This window comes from Zonotrichia leucophrys, chromosome 12 (genome assembly GCF_028769735.1).
Source record: "Zonotrichia leucophrys gambelii isolate GWCS_2022_RI chromosome 12, RI_Zleu_2.0, whole genome shotgun sequence".
Classification (NCBI taxonomy): domain Eukaryota; kingdom Metazoa; phylum Chordata; class Aves; order Passeriformes; family Passerellidae; genus Zonotrichia; species Zonotrichia leucophrys.
In genome coordinates, this window is record NC_088182.1 from 3260130 (window position 1) to 3284428 (window position 24299).

General features: G+C 43.7%; 1 protein-coding gene across 1 annotated transcript in view; it reads left to right on the forward strand.

Annotated features, from left to right (window-relative positions):
• The window catches only part of PDZRN3 (PDZ domain containing ring finger 3), a 132597-nt gene that overhangs the window by 76629 nt on the left and 31669 nt on the right, over nucleotides 1-24299 (forward strand). The window lies entirely within an intron of this gene.

Genomic DNA, 24299 nt, shown 5'->3' on the forward strand with positions numbered 1-24299 from the left:
AGAAATCCTTCTGTTGGCCTCAGACACTTTGGGACTTGGCTTTTAAAGCTGTGGGTGTGGAAATGTGCTTCATCCCTCTGCATCAGTGTCATCAGCTTTCCTTGCCTTTTAAGGGCAAGCTCTGTTTTTAGAGAAACACTGTGGGATATGAGAGCCAGAAGCAAAACAAACTTCCTTCCCCGTTACTTCAATAGGACGTGTAAGCCTGTTGATTTGGAGCAATAGGCTAATACTTTGTTTTCTAGCATCTTGGCTGTGTTTTGAGGATCTTGATCGCTGCAGGATTTTAATGAGATTCCCCAGATCCTGATCCAGGCCCACCCAGCTCCTTCCCATGGGACAGTGACTCTCACTCAGCTGGAACAAATCTCAGCAGCTGCTGACCTGGGATAAATCGAACCAGTAGCCTTGAGATAAAACACCTTTCCAGTTCCCAGCCCACAGTCAATCCATGGTTTAATATTGTTACAGCTAACATGTGTGACTTCACTGCTGATTATCACAACTGGCTGGTAAGAGGAGCAGAACTTCCCAAAATCAGATTTGTGGAAGTTTAATAACAGCCATGTTGTTATTAACCATCCGTGGGCACACATTGCTCTGCCTGGGAAAAGTGCTTTATGTATTTTACATCAATGACTGAGATGTATTTAGTGACAATTCATACCAAACTTCACTTTAACTGTTCAAAATATGCTGTAATTTTTCTAAATACTCCTTGGAATTACTCTAAATCCATTCATTTTGCTGGAATAATGTATCTGTCAGATTGTGGAAGGAGCTGGTCTAAGGCTAATTCAGTGCACACAAAAGTTAATGTAAATACTGAATTTCAATGAGGCAAATATTTCACTTTGAGATCTGCTGTATTAGCATCCAAGTGTTAGGACATAAATATATTTTAGATTAGTGATCCACAGAACAAATGTATCTGTGTAATAGCTAGCCTGGGTAACTTTTTTTAATGCTGTGATTTCTTTTAGCAGTAAGTGAGGCTTCCAAAATGAATAGAATGGTTTGCCCAGTTTGGATGTGCATGGGAAGGTCAGGCTTTGACAAAGATGGTAGGAAAATTCAGTAAAAGAATTCTAAAGGACTTTGGAAATTATTTTTAAAAAATTTAAAAATTATATAAAACATTTATTAATTATATAAAATATTTAATGTTTTGGTACTGAAAGAGGAAAAGGGGACCCTCCCCTGCATGTCTAAAGGAGCAGGTGGAACTAGAAATTTCCTGAACTTCAGGGAAAGAATGAGAGTGTGGAGCCCATGAGAGAGCCTGGGATTCGGGCTGGCTGTGAAGAAGTGTTTCTCCTGTTTGAGGAGGATGGAGGGGGTGACCTGTTGTTCAGCTCTAGCCCTCAGGCTGCTGGCTCTGCCACTAAATTAGACCTTTTAAAATAAATGAGTTCAGTGTTAGATACCAGCTGGGGGATTCTCCCTGGGCTGTTTAAATTTTTCACTCTTGAAGCGCCTCCAAAGTTCAGAATTTACAACCTCCTAATAATGCCACAATATATGTATTTTTATGAGACCTACTATTGAATGCTAGTCTAATACCTTTGCTGTCTTTATTTATGAGGAGATTGTTTCCAGCTACTGTTAAATGTATTTTACACAGCCCATGATGTAATTGTTAAGCAGTTGTAATGAAGATTGAAGGTTTAATAATGCCAAGTGTTACAAATTTCTATTTAATCATTCCTAAATCGATTAGTTACTTTCACCCAAATGCTGGCCCATCGAAACAGAGAGGGCTAAAGATCTGAACTGCTGTGGCCAGGCTTTGATAAATGGTATTTTGGTGCAGTGGTAATTGGGTTATTGAATTTACTCATCTTCCAAATGATGTTTGCATTGTCTCAGCATATGTGTTTAGGGCCAGGGGAAGGTCATTAGGAGCTTCAGACCGGGGGCATGTTTGGGTTAAAGTGATTTTGAACAGCCAGAGTTGAGGTTAGTCAATTAAAGGAAATAGCACAGAGAAATGCTACAGAAGGCCATGGTATAGGCTGCTCACTAGGGAGGTCCCAAAGGCCTGGTTAAAGCAGTCTAAAGATTCTTTAAGTAAATGTCTCCCCCTGCCCCGGGCTCTTTAGACACAGACAAATTGCTGTGAGAAATGCCCTTCACTTAAAACACGTTTCACCTGGAAACAAATGTCACACTTGGAGAGGCCAAGCCTACAAAGGCCAAGGGAGAACACGAAATGAGAGCAGCTTTTGTGTCCGTGAGCACGGCCCTCAGTGAGCCTCCAGAAGGGCTGGGAGCAGGGGATGTGCCCAGGCTGCCCCTCTGGGCTGGTGTTTGCGGCAGGACACCCTGGGCTCATCCTCAGCCTCTGGGGTGTCCTCACTGAGGATCAGCTCCACAGATCAGCTCCACCTTCAGGGCATGGTTATTTGATGGGATTGAGCTGCTCCAGAGGCATAGCTCAGCAGGGAATTTATTTAAATCTCCATCCTGGACAGAGCTAGCCAGTGCTGTGTCCTGCCCAGGGGTTCAGCATTTCTCTGTGGGGTGATGGGCCCTCCCTGCCCTGGGTGGGAGCATTTCCCTCATCATTTGCCAGCACCTCTCCAGTGACCAGCCACCAGCTCCAGTAGGGCCCAGACACCCAACCCATGGCTGCTGTCTGCATTTCTAATGAAAACCAAAAGAGTTTTGTCATTTTTCAAGTGTTTCTGGCTAATTAGACTGTTAGAACAAGAGAAGAGGAAGAAGCAGGAGAAGAAGCCTTTCATGTTTCTGTGTTCTCACATTAATTCCAGAGATTTTAAGAGTACCTGATATTCTCTAATACTCTGAACAGAGTCACAGGGAAGAGCACCCTTGACATGAAAAATGAGCCCACTGTGTTTTTAATACTTGGCTAATTGTGTATGGAGACCATTCTTTAGTTTCAAAGCACTGGAAGGAGGCTCCATTCTACAATATTTCTGTTGGGCAATTTTATAAAAGCCTGTCATTTTATAAACACACTGCTTTATATTTGATTTCTGTCCTCTAAACACTATTTAAATCACAAGTAATAATTTCTAATCTTGTAAAATGCCCAAAGCTTAAATCAATAACCATTTGATGAATACATAACCTGAGGACATTCTGTTTGGCTGATGAATGATAATTGTGGGAGTGCCTGGCAGCTTTTGTGGTTAAACCTTTGCTTTCATGCAATTAAATGGGCGATTCCTTCAAACGCTTGACACAGTCTTAATGATAATTGCACAAGGAGCTTACTGGGGACCAGTGAGACAAAGACCTTGCTGGTGCCTCTGAAGGATCAGTTGGCAAGCCAGGGTGGTCTGGCTCTTCTCAATGACTTTTTGGGTCACTGCTCGTGCTGTTAGGAGTGTCCCCTCTGCTGGCATGCCAAGGTTCTGTCCCTCAGCCACCAGTTCTGCCCTGGGCTGGGGTTTCTCAGCTTCCCCAAGGCCAGGCCAGTGTTCCCTGGCAGAGCCCAGCCTTCAAACAGGCCAGGACACTCCTGTACCAGCAGTTCAGTGATGGCACTGGAATCTCTGCAGTCCTGCATGATCTGTTTATATCATTTTATATCAGTTTTATATCACTTTTATATCAGTTGATACCATCTGAGCCCAGCAAAGGGAACTGTAAGAATATGCAATAATATGCAAACCACAGCATTGCCTCCTGGAAGCACATTGTCTTACCTGGAGATGTATCTCAGTTGTGTGTTAATACAAAAAACAACCATTCCCATCCCTCCCTGTGATGTTCCTCATCTCCAGCAAATTCCCCCTGGAGCAGAGGCAGTTCCTTCCTGCCCAGCTCTAAAACTGCACCTCCGATAAACCCAGCCCGGTGTGCAGGGTGCCCAGGTGCAGAAGGAGCTTCATTATGTTCAGAATTATGTTCTTCCCTGTAGTCTGTAGCTGCTGAGCCACTTCCAGCCTCTGCAGTTGCTCTGCCATATGCCAAATTTGTAAAACCTTGTTCACATTTCTTTCCCTGCCTTCAGCAGAGAGCAGAGGGATGTGGAGTTGACAATTACAGCATTTCCTGCTGTGAAGGACCTGGAGGACATCCCTGGCCATCAGGCTTTACAGGGACACCTAAGAAATATCTTTTAGCCTTTCTTCCCTGTGCTGATTGTATGTTGACCAGGAAGGAGAGTGTGAATTCTGGGAAGCTGTGTCAACCAAAGAAGGTTTTGGGTTGATCCTGGCGTCCGTGTGGCCAGAGGTTTGGACACACTCGAGAAAAAGGGGTTAAACAAGGCATGCCTGGCAACTTCCTTTTTTGGACATCGATCGGGCGAAAGAGGTCAGACTCTCCACCGCCGCCCGCTGCGCTGGGCGGGGAGGCAGCACGTAGCCTGGCTGGACAGAGATGGTGTTAGGCTTGGGGGGCTTCGAGTGGTAAAGTGTGAAGGTTCCCAGAGAGTTCAGCCCCGGCACCACCCCCCCTCTCCCCAGGAGAGCAGCCAGCAGGAGGAAGAGGGAGACTGCCGTCGCAGCGGTGCGTGGGCAGGCTGGAGTGTTCCGGACCGCAGACAGAGACTGAAACTTATAACCCTTTCTTGCTGATTGGAGCCTTTCAAAAATGCTAATCTCCTCGAAGCTGAATAAGAAGGGAGATGAGAGATGAGATGACTTGGCCCGGAGATTGTGGAGATGATTGGATGGGGAGAGATGATTTGGAGTGGCCTTTTGGCTGGACTTTTTCTTGTAGCCATGGACTCAGTTGTTCCTGTGACACAGACTGCATTTAGGGGGAGGCAGTGCCTCAAAACCAGGAGGGTTCATTCGTGAGGACCCCCGGCCCCAGGGGGTTGGAAAAATATGGGGGGGACAGTTGTCCCAAATGCAGAGACTGTGCCTTTTTGGAGTGAGACAAGGCATCCTTGAAAGACCACCCTAAAAGCAGCTCTGGCCATGTCTCGGTGGTGAGAGCACTGAGCATGGAAGGAACATGTCACAAGCGGCAAAAGGACTTTTTTTTTCCCCGGGCGGTGCCGAAGTGACAGGGAAGCACACGAGGTTCTCAGTGTGTCTCCACGAGAAGCCTATGGAACAAGAAGGACTCCTTTCCTCTTCATGAACTGCAGTTTGAGTATACTAAAGTGTCGTGCTGGGCTGGGCAGTTGGTGTTTTTTGAGAGAATGTATTGGATTGGGAAAGTCAGGGAGTGGGGAGGAGGAAAAGTGGTTTTTGTAAGGTTTTCAATTTTTTTTCTTTTCTTTATAGTCTTTCCCTATTTTTCCTGTAGTTTTAGGTAATAAAGTGTTCTTTATGTTTAAGTTGGAGCCTGTTTTGCTTATTCCTGGTCACATCTCACAGCAGACACCAGGGTGAGGCATTTTCATGGGGGCACTGGCTCTGTGCCAGGCTCAATCCATGACACTGATGAAGTTACAAGTGAGGCAGGAGCAGTTTGACTCTGGGATTAGGGATCAGCCAGGAAAATGGTTCCATGCTCTGCCATTCCTTTATGTGGGCTCCTGCATGGCTCAGAAGTGTGAGGGGGAAAAAGGTGGGAGAAAATGCAGCACTAATTATTTTTTCTTTAATGATCAATGGCGAAACAAGCAGAGCATTTAGAGATCCTGGCATGGATGAGACAGTGAGCATTTATTTTCTGTATTATTCTAGCCACAGTGTCACCCAGGACCACGTCTCACATGACAAGGAGCAATTAAAGGGAAATGTGTCCAGGCTATGCCCCTGCCAAACTGAATCATGACCCTTCTTTTGGAAGCCTCATGCATGAATCCCTCCCCTTGGGGAGCACCAGGCAGGAGCTGATTTGCCAGCTGCCATGAGCCATACATTTTTTTGTGCATGGATGTCATGTTAGTGGCATTACACAGTGGCTGAAAACAGAGTTTACACATCAGCATGAAGGGCTTTTTTTAATGGTGCTCAGATACTCAGAGATGAACAGCAGCATCCAAGGAGGGAGGCAGTGTTCCTTCACGGGGTGTTTGCTTTGTTCCAAGTCAAAATTCACAGCCATTTGATTTTAAAAGACACTGTACAATATATACAGATAAAAGTGTATTAAATTACCTAGTTTGAATATAAGCAGCTGTGGATATGGTAGCTGAGAGCACCTGGGGAGTTGTATACCACAGACACAGGATTTTCTGTACAATTTATTCAATTAAAGTGTGAAAAGTGTCTAAAAGAGTTATTTGAAGGGCTTTGTTCTCCTGCACAATCTCTGCCTCCCACTCCTTTCTTTTGTGGCAGTCCCAGAACACAGCTCAGGAAGGAAATAATGAAGGGAGAAGTATCTGGGAAGGACACACAGCTCCACAGCAGAGCTGGCTTAGCACATCACTCCCAGAATGTCTGCTTCACAGAGGAGATTTGAATAACTGTCCTGTATATTTAACATAAACCTGCTCATTAGAATTCAACATGCTTACATTGCCTCCATAGCAAACATTGGTTTTATTTCAAACAAAGACATCTCACCAGCTAAAGAACAGTGCAATGACTTACAGACCAAAGCACAATAAACAGAAAAGAGAAACCTTATACAGAATAACATCTAATCTGTGCAAATGTGTGTTTAATTCATCTGCATGTAGCTACAACTCAGCTCATTCCACCAGCCTGATCAGCTTGGCAGGAGCATTCATACCCTGCCAGAACTGGGATTTTGCTGCCTCAACATCCAATTCCTGTGGCATTTCAGGCACTGTGGAAAGTCAGGGCTGGCCTGCAGGTGCTGCAGGTGCTCCTGAGCCCTGCATCCCACTGCCAGGTGCATGGATGTCTGAAGGAACCTTGGATGATTCTGGGTGCCTGTATCTGCATTTCCATTTTAATACTGTGCTAAGAGAAATGTAGAATTTCTTGACAACAAAAAGCAACTTTGTTAATCTAAGTTTGCCAACAGAAATCACCCAGGCTGACATTCATATCAGGTCTGCTGAAAAAGGAAAAGATCAAAACCTGTGGCAGAGATGGAGATGCTGCTCCAGAAGCATCAGAACTCCCTGGTGATTTCTATTAGTGCTTTTAGGAGATAAATGAGCTCCCATCCTCAGTTCTTAATTTCTTATAAGTGTGTTACATCACTGAGGTTCAGGTTGTGAACCTCTTCCTTATTTAAAGCCCATTTCAATTTCAGATCCTGTTCTGTGCTGCCTTCAGAGAGCAGCACCTTCAGAACAACCCTGCTGTAGTGTCCTTGTAGGTGTCCCGTTCTGCCCTTGCTAAAGAATAATTTTGGCACAGAACTCCACAAGTACTGCCAATAAACACCTCTTCAGGTTATGAAAAAATGCTATTGTAAAGTGTTTCACACAAGACAGGAATCTTAATATACCCTTAAATTCATAATTGGTAATTACAGTCATTAAAGTCTGATAAAACTCCCTTAACCTAATCCATCCATTTTTAAATGAAATGTAGTTGGTATTAATCAGTAAGAAAGATTCATTAATTAGCTGGGATCATCCTGTGAACATGAAAATTCCTACTGGTGATTAAAGTTTACTGTAAAAAAATCCCAAGCACTTCTATAATCAAAAGCTTCATTAGTATTTGGAAAAATTAGCAATTTTTCCAGAGTAACCTTAATACAGTGACTGAGGCTGTGTCTGTGTGTGGTGACAGTGTGACAAGAATTTTACAAGAATTCTGATACCCAAAGTGAAAGTACAGAGCAGACACAACTGATAAATACCAGAAGGTAAAACATGAGCCAGGTCCTATAGTCATGAAACTCAGCCTCCTTATAATTACCAGAAAACAGAGAAATTGGGGAAAATAACCCAGACTTTGGGAGATGACTGCTTTTCCAGAACCGTCCTTTTCATTTCCAGCAGTGCTTGGTGCTATCATCACACAGCTGGAGAGAGCAAGGATTGGTTTGCACTCCCTGCAGGCTCCCAGGAGGCAGGAATTCCTACACTGAGAGTCCATTTGTCCAGGAAAGGTTTCCCTACTCCCTTTTTTGCTTTGGTGATGTGCGTTTGGTGATGGGTGTTTGGTGATGTGTGTTTGGTGATGGGTGTTTGGTGATGGATGTTTGGTGATGGGTGTTTGGTGATGTGCGTTTGGTGATGGGTGTTTGGTGATGGGTGTTTGGTGATGGGTGTTTGGTGATGGGTGTTTGGTGATGGGTGTTTGGTGATGGGTGTTTGGTGATGGGTGTTTGGTGATGGGTGTTTGGTGATGGGTGTTTGGTGATGGGTGTTTGGTGATGGGTGTTTGGTGATGGGTGTTTGGTGATGTGTGTTTGGTGATGGGTGTTTGGTGATGTGCGTTTGGTGATGTTCGTTTGGTGATGGATGTTTGGTAATCTGTGTTTGGTGATGCATGTTTGGTGATGGGTGTTTGGTGATCTGTGTTTGGTGATGGGTGTTTGGTGATGGGTGTTTGGTGATGTGTGTTTGGTGATGGATGTTTGGTGATGGGTGTTTGGTGATGGGTGTTTGGTGATCTGTGTTTGGTGATGTGTGTTTGGTGATGGGTGTTTGGTGATGGGTGTTTGGTGATGGATGTTTGGTGATGGGTGTTTGGTGATGGGTGTTTGGTGATGGATGTTTGGTGATGTGTGTTTGGTGATGGGTGTTTGGTGATGTTTGTTTGGTGATGGGTGTTTGGTGATGGGTGTTTGATGATGGTGTTTGGTGATCTGTGTTTGGTGATGGGTGTTTGGTGATGGATGTTTGGTGATGGGTGTTTGGTGATGTTTGTTTGGTGATCTGTGTTTGGTGATGGGTGTTTGGTGATGGGTGTTTGGTGATCTGTGTTTGGTGATCTGTGTTTGGTGATGGGTGTTTGGTGATGGGTGTTTGGTGATCTGTGTTTGGTGATGGGTGTTTGGTGATGGGTGTTTGGTGATGGGTGTTTTCCACATCTCAGCAGATATTCCTGGCACTGCTCACTGCCTGATCCCTGCAGCAGCTCTGGGAGTGCTCAGATCCTCTCTCAGCAGACCTGGGAAGGGCAGTGGGATGTTTCAGACACCTGACAGAAGGGTAGAAATGTTTCTCCCTTTCAGCAGGAGTTCATCTCTGCAGATCAGGGCTTTTCAGGATAAACTCACTCAAAGTTGAACAGCTTTTCAGAGCCAGCACGTAATGCAAAGACATTTAGTACAAGCAGTTGTCCAATTTATCATATCTTGGAGTGCCAACATTTTTAACAAAATTAACAAACAGGCACCTCATGGCAAGCAGGGTGAAAATACTCTTTTTTTGTAATTAGGCTTCAGACAATATTATATTGTGCAGTTAAGGGAAAAGAACTTTGCCTCAAATTTCAAAGTGGTGAATCCCAGTTTAATTCTGCTAATGGCACTTAACACAGATGGCTAAAAAGAGTAATTATCTTCTTTATCTTTCTGCCACCTGCCACAAATGAACTGTTTTCTTTAATTGCACAGAATTACTCTTAATCACACATAACAGTGACTTAAACCCTAGTCACATATTGCAACTCAAGAGCAAGACTTTAACCCCAAAGAGTGACTTCAGAAATTACCCCATTGACCAAGAGCACAAAGCCAGGCTGTGCTGTGACACTTGGAAAGATTAAAAAGATTAATCTTTTCTCTTCCAGGTCAGAGCAAAGTTTGCAGGCTAATCACACAAGTCCTGTGGTCTGATCCAAGTAATTACCAGAGGAACCAGAAAGCTGTATCCACAGCAGCAGGAAAAATTCACAGCATTTCTTCCTGTTGATTCACTTTCTGCAGCAAATGGTCAGTTGTAAAAGCCACACAGTCAGACTGATCTGAAAAATGACTTACTGAAGAACTGAAAGGTGTCACATTAACTACACCTGACTGATGAATCAAAGCTTTTCAGATTCCTGGAGATAAGTTAACAGATAAAACAATCCCATCTCCATTGGGGCATCATTTCAAATTTAATTGATGTTAGGCATTTAAAAATCCCAACATGACACCTGTCGGAAATTTCTGGCTGCATTATATTTTATAACAGCAATTCTTGCCTCCCACCACTCAGAAGCCATGTGTTTGTTGGAAGAACAGCAATTCTTCACTTTTTCTTTACTACTGTTCTTGATGTCTGAACCACATATTCAGATTTCCTGCAATGATTCAGAAGCCATCCCATTAGTTCTGCCTCCTGAACTGAAAAAGCACTGATGCAAATCCTGAGTTTTAGCTAGATCTCTGTGCTTGAGAGAAATGAAAAAGCACCAACCTTAGTGTTCCATGAATTATGAAGTCTGTAACTCCCCATCAGCCTTTTCCCAAATTTGTTAGAGAAAGTTCCCAATAGAATTCATTAGAATTCATACACAGGGGGCTATGAGGAGATTATGGTGGGCACTTCTAAGAACTCTCTAAGTGAAAACAAACACCAAGCAGACAGTTTCCCTTCTCAATATAAAAGAATGTACAGTAGAATTTATCTGTATTACACCTTTTCAAGAGCACACACTGATTTTGAAAAATTAGTCCATTCTTTTGAAATTTGACGAACTTATGAATACTGCAGTTTACATTTTTTTAAATGTGCAAGTGGCAGAGAGAAAGGAAATCATTCAGAAGCACAGACCTGGAAAACAGCTTTAAGAAGCTTGTATGTGTTCACCAATCTCAGGATAAACAGAGCCCTAAACCATGAAATGAGCAATGACTCAGAAACTCCACAGAAAAAGATTCCTGAACTTGATCTTTAAGGAAATTAATTACCTACGACACTAATATTGTACACCAGGGCTTTGCACTGTGCTCCAGCTTGGGGAGAGTTTCTATTTCATAAATTCCTTGAACCAGCCTGATTAACACTTCTGAGAGAGTCTCAGCTGTATGAGAAGTCCCTGAGTAGGTGTGAGACAGAAAAGGGCTGACGGCACCACTGCCCCTGTGTATTTCTAATACAGCAGGGAAGGTTGCTCTGCTAATAATATTTACCTTTGTTTCTTGGTAAATAGCAAACTATTATTGGACAGTTAGAATAAAGGTCAGAATCCACCTCTTTTTTTCCCTTTAAGGAACATGTTTACTCTGTGTTCAGCTTCAGCTAAAGAGTGCTTTTCCTAGAGTAATACAGTGCAGCATGATTTCAATGCATCAGCCCTTCTGACACTGACTTAATTTGATGGTAGAAGATAAGAATTTTCAGTGGTGCCTGCTCAGGTGTCCTTATTGCCATCCCGCTCCAGCCTCCACCTGGCTTTGTGACAATAATAACAATAATAATAATGACTCATAAAACGGAGCTGTTTCCATATAAACATTGTCCGAGTGACAATGGATGTTTATAATCAGCCCTGCTGGCGGGCAGTGAATGCTCTGCTGGTGTGCTGGGGCTGGGAGGGCAGGGGGCTGCAGGAAATGAAAACAACTTCAGAAGGAGGAGAGATTAAACACAATCAATCCATCACAGCACGAGGGGTAACGGGCTCGCAGAGTTTTAATGGACTAAAGAGTGTAATGTGTTTGCTTTGGGAACCGCAGAGTTTAATCAAGTATTTTTACATTTTTAAACAGGAAATGGCCTTTTCTGCAAAGGATATACACATTTGCAGTGCATAAATCAGTTCCTGAGTCCCAGGATTCTGATCTCATGGTCTTTACCGTGCAATTAACTTTAACTCTTTCTCTGAGGGAAGGTCTGCTCCTTCTGGCAGTGTAATGGGATGTGATGAGTTGGTGCTGTTGGTTTTCCATGAATCCCAGCCTGGCTGCTGGGAATGGGAGGCTCATGGAGGGGGCTGAGCCTCTCCCCATCACTGTGGGGTTTCCTTAGCACTGTACAAATGTCAGGTTTATTTAACACTGCCCAGGTTTCAGGCAGGACAGCAGGTAGCTGTGACAGCTGCCTTTTAAATTATGCAGAAAAAGAAGCTGAGGACAAATACAGCCAAGCAGTGGCTTGTTAAAGGAATCTCCAGGATACAGCCGTGGTTATTCCTTCAGAGAACCCCAGGCATCACTTTGCAATAAAATCAGGTAAAATTGAGGGTGCATGTGCTGCCTGACATGCTTGCTAGGTACAATGGTATAAGGAGCTATTGCCAGCATAAAATATGCAAAGCCACTCACACACAAATATCTCTTGTCTGAGATTACTGATAACTTATCTGCACCCAAATGAGATGGAAAAGTGACAAAACATGTATAGTTAATATACCCCCTCACTGACTACTTTTGAGAAACCCAGTTCATGCATTTTACATTAATTTAGCCAACTGCACGTGCATGGACAGGATATTAGGATGATGAAGGTGGCCACCTTGTCAAAATGTAGGGGATGCATTAAAACAGCCCTGAGTGACAGCAGAGCTCAACCACAGACTCTTCTGGAAGCTAAAAAGGGTGCTGGGAATCCCATTCTCACCAGAAAATCAGGTGGCCCTGAATGCAATCTGTGTACAGATCCCCCAGTTTGCAAGCAGGGGATCCTCACAGGCTTTGCTACTCCCTGAACAAGAAATGTTTTCAGTATTAAAGCTTGAATTTAGGAAAGTCTCATTTTCCTAAGTTGTTTTCTTCCCTCTTTCTAATTAAAAACTAAATGCTACAGTGAGGAAGAAGTTATGAATGCAGAGAAAGCAAATGTTTGAAACACTTTCAAACAAACACTGAAACCGAATGGAAAATGTTTGAAATAAGTGTTCCTTTGTAAGTTATGGGAAAGGTTTTCTGGAGCATTCTTTAGGGAAGACATACCAGATATAGGGATGTGATACTGAATGGAAAAATACTTTAAAATACTAAATAGGAAGAACTCTTCCTCTGCTTTCAAGTAGATTTTTAAGAGTGTGTTCTACTTTAGCACCTCAGCTGAAGGACTGAAGTAAAACTACACATGAACAAGACACTGCTCTGCTAAACCGCTTGGCAGAAATGCAAAATAAACCAAAAACTGCTGGAGAAAAACAGCCCAGCTCAATTGCATTGCTGTGATTTCAGGTTGCTGCTCCCTCATGATGCACCAATGTAAATAGACAGCCTCAGGTAGATAAATTTCACTAGAGAAATTATGCTTGAATTAATATAAAATTGTATTAATAAAATGATAGCAGGGAAATAGATAAAAATTCACATCCCCTCAAAATCCTGAGAACTTTATTTTTTTAAAATAAGAAATGCATTAAGAAACTGCAACTATAGGTGAAAGCATTTGACCCAATAAAACTGTTCTTTTAGATTTTAACCTCCTTTTCTCTCCTTTCTCTCACTGGCATTTGTTCTCTATTCATGTGCTTCTCGGTGCTGTCTTCTGTGGTATCATGGCACCATGACCAAAGTGACAGACTTTTGTCTCTGCTGGATTAATCAGTGTGTTCTTTGATCCATAACATATGCTCCTCGTAGACATTTAGCATCAACATATTCAAGATTTGTGGTCTGGCAGTTCAGTGCCTGATGTAACCCGGCTGATAGACACTTTGGAGTATTTAATTTTAGTTTTTTTCTTAAATGGAGCTTGCCTTTCATCCATAATAGAGCTTAAACAACAGAGTTAAATATGCAATGTTAAATATTTGGGTTGAAAGTTTTGCTTGAATATAATTTTTTTTTGGGGGGGGGGTGAGAAAGCTCTGAGTGGCTCTCAGAGAAATCCCAGCTCTCTGTGGGCACAGTGTGGAGGTTTTGATGCAGGACTTGCCACAGGGTTTGTGCGTCCATGGTTAGGGAAGAAGACAAGAACTCCAGAGCAGCAGTGCTGGTGCCATCCCAGGATGCCCTGACACTGCTCCAGGGGCAGATGGAACACCAGGGAAAGTTCCTTCAGCCCCCACAGCTGATGGAAAACCAGGGAAAGTTCCTTCAGCCACCACAACCTGGGCTGCTGACCCAGGGCTGGGAGGTGAGAGCCCAAATTGCATCTGCTGGGATGGTCCTGGTGGGATGCAGGAGGAGCTGGGGCAGCCCAGGGCAGCAGGAAGAGGGCAAATCCAGGGAATTGGGAATTGGGAATCCCTGGGGCAGCCCAGGGCAGCAGGAGGACAATCCCAGGGAATTGGGAATCCCAGGGAATTGGGAATCCCTGGGGCAGCCCACAGCAGCCCAAGGGCAATCCCAGGGAATTGGGAATTCCTGGAGCGGGCCACGGCATCAGGAGGGCAAATCCCAGGGAATTGGGAATTTAGGAATCCCTGGGGCAGCAGGAGGGGCAAATCCCAGGGAATTGGGAATTTGGGAATCTCTGGGGCAGCCCACAGCAGCAGGAGGGGCAAATCCCAGGGAATTGGGAATTGGGAATCCCTGGGGCTGCCCACAGCAGCAGGAGGACAATCCCAGGGAATCCCATCCTCACCAGCACATTCCCAGGAACAGGAACCCCCACAGTAGGAGCTGAGATGGGAAATGTGGCCTTTATTTCCCCCAAGTGATGTGTCAAACTGCACTTGGAGGAAATAAAGTTAAACTGAAAGTTATATCAGAGGAAACTGGCAAGGGCAGGGAATGAACAAGAAGAAATAGGGGGCAAACCAAGATATTTTTCCTTTAGTGTATCAATTAAATAAAGGATATCAATTAATGAGATTCCAACAATTTAATTATTTTTCATTGAGAGGTGCAGCATGTGATTTACAGCCCAGCTACTCCTTTACTGATCATGCTGCTATAAAGGGCTACATAATATATTGCTTTCTGCTATGCCTTGCACAGCGAGAAATGGCAAGAATAAAACAGGATTAACTGCCCTCAAAATAGTCTGGGCTTGAAATTAATTGTAAAAGGCTGATGTCAAAACTCCTTTTTGACTTCAGGAGGTGCTGAATTACCTCCTCATCCCCATCCTCTGCTGCACACAGGCACATCCCTGTCTGTGGCAGAGTGGGCCCCAAAATAGTCCATGTAATTCTGAGCAGAGAGGATTTTTATTATTTTTTTTAAAGCATTGTCCTGCCATGAAGAATTAAACAGAAAATGAATGGAGAAACCAAATGTCAGCTGCTCCCTTAGACTTCAAGGTTCAGGAAACTGCTTAGTGGGAGTAGGAAGAGACTGGCAGGCTGAAATGTAAGAGAATAATTGCATTATAAGAAGATTATGGAAGATTATTTTTCTTGTGGGCCCCAGATTTCTGCAAAAACAATCCTGAATTGCATCCTACATGGCAAAATGAATTCCCCCATTCCTCCAAACAACCAGGCTTTATTAACTGCGTATTCCTTTGGTGTGGGCAAAATTAAAAATGGGCTCATATTGCAAAACATTCCATGCATCCTTCTTGCCTTTGACAACGCGGAGCTTAATGTGATTAACAACGTGGCAGCTCGTAGCAAGGGGAAAAATAATTGGGGTTTATTTTCAATATAGGAGCCCCCTAATAATCCAGAAATGGGCCTGGGAGGGTTCCCCAGCAGAGTTGGGGAGCAGGGTGCCCTGCCTGCATCTCCCCATCACTGTGATGCTCCTGCAGCCCTGGCTAGCCAGGTTTCTTTTTGTTATTATTATTATTTTAATGTTTAACCACTGGGACTGGAATCAGAGCTTCTCATGGCCCAGTATGAATATTAATAAGACACTGGGCCATGGATTTCCTGGCTGATTTTGACAGTTTAAAGGATCAGTTAGTTAATTAGAAGATGACATGGCACATCGCATCCCTTGGCTCTGTCCTGCCTTCTGTCTCCTCTTTTCATTTTCTTTTTTGACATGTTAGATTACATCATTACTTGTAGTTTCACTTGTTAGCCACACCATGAAATGAGACTATTTTAAGCTGTAATTATTGTGATTTCTCTCCTCCGCTAAGAACATGAAACTCAAAGAAAGCAGAGAGCAACTTGAATTTCAAAGTCTTAGGAAAGGAATAGATGCCTGCCAGTTTATAACCTTCTAACTACAGCCAAGAAACCAAAAAAAAAATTAAATAGCGCAGAAAATTGTGTTGATCATCATCCTGGCAACCAATGTAGTGTTTTAAGCAGGCAGCCCCATCATCTGGGCTTCATCTGTGATTTAATTAATGTTTTCATAGGTGTGTTTCTCAGAAACTCTCAGTCTCTTCCCCCCAGCCATGAGATTGTGCCTCTAGAGATGTATGTGCAGACACATTTGTGTCCTAGACAGAGTCTGAGTTTTCTGTCATCATCATGGTCAGAACTGACACAAATAATTTGAAAATAAAGTGCAGCTCACTGCAGAACCCTCTCATTTGGGGAAACAACAGAGGAGAGCACAGATAGGCAGGGGAAAAGAATTATCATTGAAATCTTATTTCCCATCTACACCTAACACCCCAAAACAGTCAAACTGCAACTCAAACCATAAAAATATTTAAAATAAATACAGTCACACCATAAATCACACAAAATTTCAAGTTCTGTATCCCATGTTTCATGCTGCAGCCACCAGGATGAAAATTCTGGACACATAATACAACTTTCAAAGAAACACAACCACTTATTCTGTCTGTTACTGGATAATCTCATTAATTAGTATTTGTAGTCTAACTTCCATTCTGTCTGTAAAATTCTTATCAAGAACATTGGTTTATTTCTGCAGAGAAATGCAGAGAAACATCAGTCTGCAGGAAAACTGGAATGCAGTTTCTGGATTAGGGCAAACCAGCAGCTCTGAGGCTTCACTGGAAATTACAAGATTAGTGATTGTGTCTTCTGATAGGAATGATCATTTCTGGGTTATGATTCCCTGTGGGCTTTGCCTTTTCTTTTATCAAATATTTGTATCTGTGTATTCATTCAGTGCTGCTGATCAATGCTGCTGATCAGAATGTGTATTTTAAAGGAAGCAATGGCAGAGGAGGTGCAGCTGTGGGATAACTCCATGCAGTTGGCCAATGCAAGAGCCAATGTGGGTAATTTATGTCTTTCATTAAGGTAAACATTGATTCACAGGGCTCACCAGAAACACAGTGCTAATAACAGGTGGAAATCACTGCCATTGCCACTGAAGATAAAGCCAGGTGGTGTGACCTGGAGAAGGAACAAAACCGGGAATTATGTGCCCTCCAACAGGGATTAATGGTCAGCCTTGATGGCCCCAAAGGTCTTTTCCAGCCTAAATCCTTCTATGACTTTCCTCATTGAACCAGAATTCCTTGTTCAAAACGAGCCAAGCATAAAAAGTGTCCTTATAGTGTCAGAGAAGGCATTAATACTTAGAGTGTCTTTTATCCAACCAATGTTTTTGCAATAGGATTGATTTTATAACGAAATGAGACATGGAGCAGCATCGCTGCAATTCCACGGGCTGGTGAGATTACACTGCAAAGAGGATAAATGGGAGGCAAACATTGCTGTGTATTGTTGGTGTGCTTCATGAGCTAAACACTGGAAATCTGCTCTGGGCAGGACCTGAGGCACCTGCTGTGTCCTCACAGAGTTTCAGGATGGGTGAGAGCACAGGTGAGCTCCCAGCACAGGCACAGCCTGGCTCTGGATTGCAGCCAGGCAGAGCCCCCGTTTCCCTCTGTTCCTCTCCTCCTGCCCCACACACCTGCTCTGCTTGTGCTGCAGCAAAAACTCTGCTGCTGCTGCCTCACATCCCCAGCAGAGTCCCTGCTGTCCCCTCCGAGAGCCCACAGAGGAATTCATCACACACACCAGCTCTGCTTTTGGTGTGCCCGTGCTGCAGCACAAACTCTGCTCCTGCTGTCCCCAGCAGAGTCCCTGCTGTCCCCTCTGAGAGCCCACGGAGGAATTCATCACACACACCAGCTCTGGAGCTAATGCCAGTCTCCTTCAGTGAGAGCACATCTTTCCCAACTTCAAAGGCAGAAATGAACACTTACATTGCCTTTGTTCCTAAAAGACTCAAATCCTGTCTCATTGAAGGTCTGCTCCTCTCCTGGGCCTTCCCTGCGCAGGAGCTCTAGCTGAGAATTAGCAATCAAACCCCTCATTGTCCACCTGAACCTGGAAATGAAAACAAAGGCAAACAGATAAGCAAGTCCTGCCATTTACCATTAATACTTAATATTCCCACATATTCTTTTCATCGGGTGGTTAATATAAAACCTAATGAACCATAAATGGCATTCCTGTTTTGCTCTGTTTCATATTAAGTCTGGAGCAGTAAAAATTGAGAGATGAAAGATAATATCTTTTCAAATAGAAATGGCTTAAAATTCTTAATATGGATACAGTAGCTAAAACACAGAAGTGAAGACTGTGATCCTTAGCAGGTCCTGGCAGTTTCTGGCCATAGGTTATTAAGCATTATTCAGCTGACCCTAAGGGGAGTTCATCTGGAGACATTAAGGTCAGAGAGCAGAAGCACTTGGACACACTCAAATGGATTTTACACCTTTGTATCTCTCTGACATTACTGTTTTGCTTCAGCAAGCTGCCTAATACCAGATATATCCTACTGGGTACCTTTCTAAATCACTTCAATTTTCTTTGTCCCTGGGCTACAGTTATATGATCAGGAGCCAAAGCCATCACAGGCTATGATATACTATTTTACTTCCTCGTTTGTATTAGAATGAACTTTATTAGCTTTTGGGGCACGTGTCTATCAGTTTTAAAGATGAAGTACTATGTCAATAGTTTTTATGCCGCGTTCAAGTCCACCGAATCACTTGGCGTGCTCTGAGATTATTAAAAGGGGATTATCACTTCTACAGAAAACGTTCTTATTTTGAAATAACCATCACTCAGAGCAGCCTGTGCTTACCAATACTGTCTCTCTAAAGTGATATTTCGCAGCAAAATCAAAATGGGTGTTGATGCTCTGTAAGTGATTTCAGATTTGCAAGCATGTCAACCTTATAAACACAAGTGTAGAACTAACATTTGACTCCACGCTCCTGTACTTTCATTACCCACTTTCTTCCTTTAAATCTTCCTAATTTGCTATTGCATATTCTTGTAACTGCTAACAATAACCACAGCACTTTTCAGCATGCAAAAAGTGACAATTTGTGCAAGCTTAAATTTGTCATTCTTAAGTAGAAGCTGTCCAGTTAAATAACCCATAAAAAATTCAGAGATTAGTTTGGCTGTTGCAGCATCAAAACCAGGAAATCAAAGATGCTTTTTTGTGAGGAAGCTGAGGTTTCAGCTATCAGGGAAGAAGCTTTTAGAACACAAATCCAGCCTATAATCAGATTTCCTCATTTCCTCGCCAGCCTTCCGTACTTTTGGCTCTGTGGTTTGCAGTGGCCGCTTCCATTGTGCCGTGAATGGAAAAGGGACGGGGGATTTGAGCTGAGGGATGAGGAGTGTGATCTGCCTGCAGGTCCTTCCCTCAGCTGGGCTTTGCTGGGCTGGCAGCTGGTGGTTTTGGAGCTGGAGCTGCTCAGGTGAAGGAGGAGTCCCTTTTTGATGGGTTCCTTCTCTGGCCTCGCCACCCAAACCCTGTTTCACCCCCTTCCATCCCAGTGTCACCGCTGTAAATCCAGCTGGAGCATCCCCAGGCTCAGGAATCACCTTTTGTCTTCATCTCTGGCCAAGACCTCTTGGCAGTGCTGTAATCAACACCCAGAGGGGCAGCCCAGGGAGGAGGAGGAGGAGGAGGAGGAGTTCCCTGGTCCTAGGTCAGCTCTCCTGCTTCTCCCCGCCACAAGGTCTCAGTGCCATATTAAACACTTATTTACCCTATTCTGACCTCATCGTTCTGCTTCATGGGAGACTGAATCAGCACAATAGTGTTGGTTCTGCTGGCCCTGCAGAGCTTACAGGGACAGTGCAGGGATGCTCCTGAGGCATCGCTGCCTTCCCCAAGTGGCATAAATTACAGAGATATTGGACTTCTAAAGAGCTTCAAGGGCAGAGCAGTTCCTTCAGCAGTTTAACAATAAGTATCATTTCATTTAAGTTACTTCTGAGGATTGGAACTCTTTCAGAGATGCTAAGTGGAGCAAATAAGGATCTCAAGACTTCAGCATTAACTGATGGGAATAAAGCCAAAGTTTTACATTTGCTTTCACATCCTCTCTTGTGGTATGTTTTAGTTTAAATATTTTGGCTCAGTCTTGAAGCTTCCAATGCATAGGCAGATTGCTATGCCCACATGCAAAAAAACCCCACCAGAATTGAGATCTTTTTGCTGTTATATTTAGAGTGTGTATTTAATTATTGTGCCTGCACGATGCCATAGAAAACCCTGGTTTGCTTTCACATATTCAACAAAGAACTTTTCAGAAGGGTATTTTTAAATTAGATCCACACTAATTACATGTATTATTAAGAACCCAACGCTTCACAGCTATCAGTGGGTTTTATTATTGAACATTTTCAAATAAACACAGGGAAAGAGAACTCAGTCTGAACACATTCCCAGCAGAGGCACTCGAGCTTTAATAAAGGTAACCCAATGGTTATAATTAAAAAACACCTCTCACACTTTGAAATATCCCAGATACTTAACTTTGAAGTATGGTTGTGGGACACAGTTCTCTTTCACACCGCTGTGGGTAACCATAATCTGTACAGTTCCATGACTTCTGTTTATTTAACACACCAAAGCAAGAATTATTTATAAAGTCACAGCTGTTCTTTTTCCTAGCTTTTGTTTCTCGCAAGTCTTAAATATTTGCAAAAACAAGAAAAGTAATTAAAGTATTGATACATTAAGCAAACGCTCCCCTAATCACGCTGCTTAAATAGGAATCACTTGTTTAAACAGAACTTGCTAAGTATATGTACAGAAATACAGCGTTAAATAGTTACTGCGGAGCAGGGAAGCCAACTTGCATTTAAAGAAACAAAATAAACAATGCCAAGCCATCAGTGCTATCGCAGGCAGCCACTCCAGCATTAGGAGCCGGGTTTGGTGTGTGGCCAGCTCCGAGCAGGAGCTGTGTGCCATCTGCTCCTCGCACAAAGGACACGAGTTTATTCTCGCTGGTGGGAACTGCTGTCCGAGAGCCAACCCTTGGCAGCGCCAGTGCCTACCCTTGAAAAGCTGGCAGAGAGTGCATTTTAGCCTTTGAGTTCCCTAATAATGATCCCCTGCAGGGTGCAGGTCCCTCATGAGCGCTTCATTTCCCCCTTTATTCTGATTCAGCATCCCGTGCAGACGGGCAGGACACCTGACGTGCATCAGCCTCCTGTGGATTGCCCTTACCTGCCAGCACCTGGCAGCCTCCATCAGGGCGTAAATCAAACATTGAAACAGCAGATTTGTTATATAGATATAGATATATAGATATATAGATATAGATAGATATATGTATGTATATATTAGGTTTGTAGTTGCAAGCCTAGAGGTTGCAAATTGAAGCCAAGACACGTCCAAAAAGCAAACCCATCCCCTGGTGTGTGGCAGCGTTCCCTCCTTGTCTGTCCCGCACCTCGGGGACAAGAGCAGCACCCTTCCCTTTGTGAAGCAGTCTGGCTGCTTCCCACCTTCTCTGTTCCCTGGGAATTAGCTCTTGGACACAAAAGCGAATGTGTGTGATAGTGGGAGCCAGGTATTGTGGCGAGGGGGATTTTGCAGGCGCGGCCGCACGCAGGCGGGCAGGCAGTGAGTAATCTAGATAAATGCTAATGAAAGCTCTCGCTGGCACCTTGTGTATTCAAAGGCTATTTCCCATTGTTCCCAGTCAGCTGGCTCGCTGACTCCCCATTCAGCCCGGATTGCTCGCACTCAGCTGGGACCACTCTAACATTCCCATTACACGTGATGGAAACGCTGCCTGCCCGTCCCTTTGGTTAAGCTCATTATCTGTGGCCCTGGCGAGACCACACATGGCACATCGTTAGCGCTGCTGACACATCCCAGGACGAGCAGGAAACCTGGGCTTACCTGCCCCAGGTACAGCAGGTGCTGAGGAGGGCTCCTGTAAGGCTGCCGTGGTCAATGTGTTATTTAAAAAGTCACATAATTCACATCCAGCCCATGCCAGCAGCTCGTGTGGCTCTCCCTGCCTGGCGAGGAGCACAGAGAGCATCCCTTTGTTCCTGGAATCCACCAGGAAACCCAGCTGGCCTCCTCAGACCTGGCACCACTCTCTGAACTCCGTTAAAGTCCCTCAGGAATTAAACTGGAAGCTTGCGCCGACTTTGTGCTGAGAACACACAAATTGCAACAGCTCAGGACCAAATTTAGCAGATTTCACAGGGACAGCGCAAACCATGCCGGTGCCAAACTTCAGATTCTTGTTTCAAATTATGTTGATGCTGAAACCCCTCTCAAAGAAAGCATCCAGAATTTCAGAACATAGGCAAACTTTATTTTCTCCCTGTAATCTTACTCTTGGAAATGACTGAAACTTCATCTCGAGTGCACCACTAAAGGCAGAAATCAGCACTGGACAAAGCCCAGAACACAAGTTTGCAGCCCAAATGTTTAAAGTTTGGCAAAGTGCTGTAAAAACCAGCCTATATTGACCCGAGGCAATGCTACTATTTTTGCCTGTGAGATGAATAGTGGAGATGCAAGTTATATTTGAACAATGGAAATATCTGCAGTGAGATGGGCACTGGCCTGGCTCCAGAGCAGCTCATTTACCAGGGGCTATGGCAGCTGGAGAATCCCAAACATCACATTTATGGGACCCTCCACTCACACATCAAAACAAGTCTTCTGCTGGGCTTATTCTCCTGGATTGATTTAGGGATTATCTCTCAGAATCAGATGAAACATTATCTCCTGCAGTCTATCACGTTGCTATAGGGAAATAACAAATAGGTGTGTTTCCGTTGAAACTGGAAATTAAATATCCCACATGTTTCTGGTTTGTTTCTAAACAGATCCAGCTGTGTGCTAGTCCTGAAAAAAAAAAAAAAAAATCCTGACTGACCTCAGCCACCTGAACAGAACACTAACATTTATTTAAATGGCATCTAGCATTTGAGAAGAAACTTAATTGCATTTAAGAAGAAAACCAAAATCACAGGCAACATTTTTGGAAGCTTTACCTCAAGTTGCTTAATCAAATTACATAACCAAAAAATTATCTAATCAAAGCCATAAACTTTTTTACAATTTCCATAGAGTCTGAGGGTTTTTTATTTAATTCACTAATCATCATCATCTTTTTCTGCTTGTAGGGAACACTAGCCCCCTCATGCAAGAATTTTCCAGTTGTTCAAGATCCACAGTCACTGGCTGTCAACCAGCCCTGGAAAAGCTGCAGTATTTGAGTGGCATATCTGACCAGGGATGGCCTGAATCAATCCTGGAGGGCAGCAGTAACATCCAGGCTTCCTCTGCCTTGCAACCTCTGCCACCATGGCAGCAGTTGTCTCAACAGGGAAACAGCTCAGGGATAAAGTTCCTGCTTGTTTGGGGTGTTGGGAAGGAGTTTCAGTCAGAGATGGGATTGGCAGGGACCCCTGGAGATCACCCAGTCCATCCCTGCCATGGCAGGGTCATCCAGACCAGGTTGCACAGGATGATGTCCAGGTGGATTTTGAATAATCCCAGAGAAGGAGACTCTACAACATCTCTGGACAGCTGTTCCAGGGCTCTGCCACTCTCACAATAAAGAAGTTTTTCTCAGATTCAGATAGAACTTCCTGTGTTTCAGTTGGTGCCCATTGTCCCTTGTCCTGTTGCTGGACTCCACTGAAACAGTCTCTGTTTACCAAAGTTGTGCTAAAGCATGAGCTGCATTGCAGTAATGAACATTTTAATGCAAACTGTGAGTCAGTGCCACTGTAGCAAGAGCTGAGTGTTCCACAGGATCCCTACAGCAAGCACCGGTGTGCAGAGTTTGGCCAGAAAGATGGTCCTTGCACAACACTTCCCTTGTGATCCACAGAAACTCGCTCAGCAAATGTCAAAACCAGTCAGATAAGCATGGCCAGGATCCATCCAGGCTCTCCCTGCAATTCCTGAGGGATTCCTTGCTCTCACTCCTGCCTGCTCTGTCACCCTCTTCATGGCACAATGAGTTGCAGTGAGGTTATAAAAATGCAGCCCCTTCTGAGTGCTTAAACAACTGGGAAAATTATGGTCAATCCACACTCCCAAGGCAAGGTAGTGCTTCTCACAGGCTGGGAAATATCCATAAAGCCTGTGAGTTACGAGTACTTTTCTAGCTCATTGGGCAGTTCACTGCTGTCTTATCCTTTACATCTGTGGTGCAGGTTTAATGCAGATCTACGCTCTCAAATGCTGAGTACTCATAAATGCCATGCTGATTTTATTGTACATATTTTTATAATCTCATAAAGTTTATATTTTTAATATCACAGATAATATGTGAAGCTGTCATTTACACCACTGAAATACACAATGGGAGTCAGTAGCATAAATGGCCGTTTTTCACTTGGAATACATATTAATCTAAAGCTAATTTATATTAATACAAGACAATTTTTGGTTGGGTTTTTTTTCCCCGTAAATCCACATACATTCACATATATCTTTGCTCTGCAGCCAGGCTGTGGAGGCTTTCAGGGACAGAGATGCCTTTCTCTGTTGTGCTTGTTAAACACTCAGTTCAGTCAGCTGCT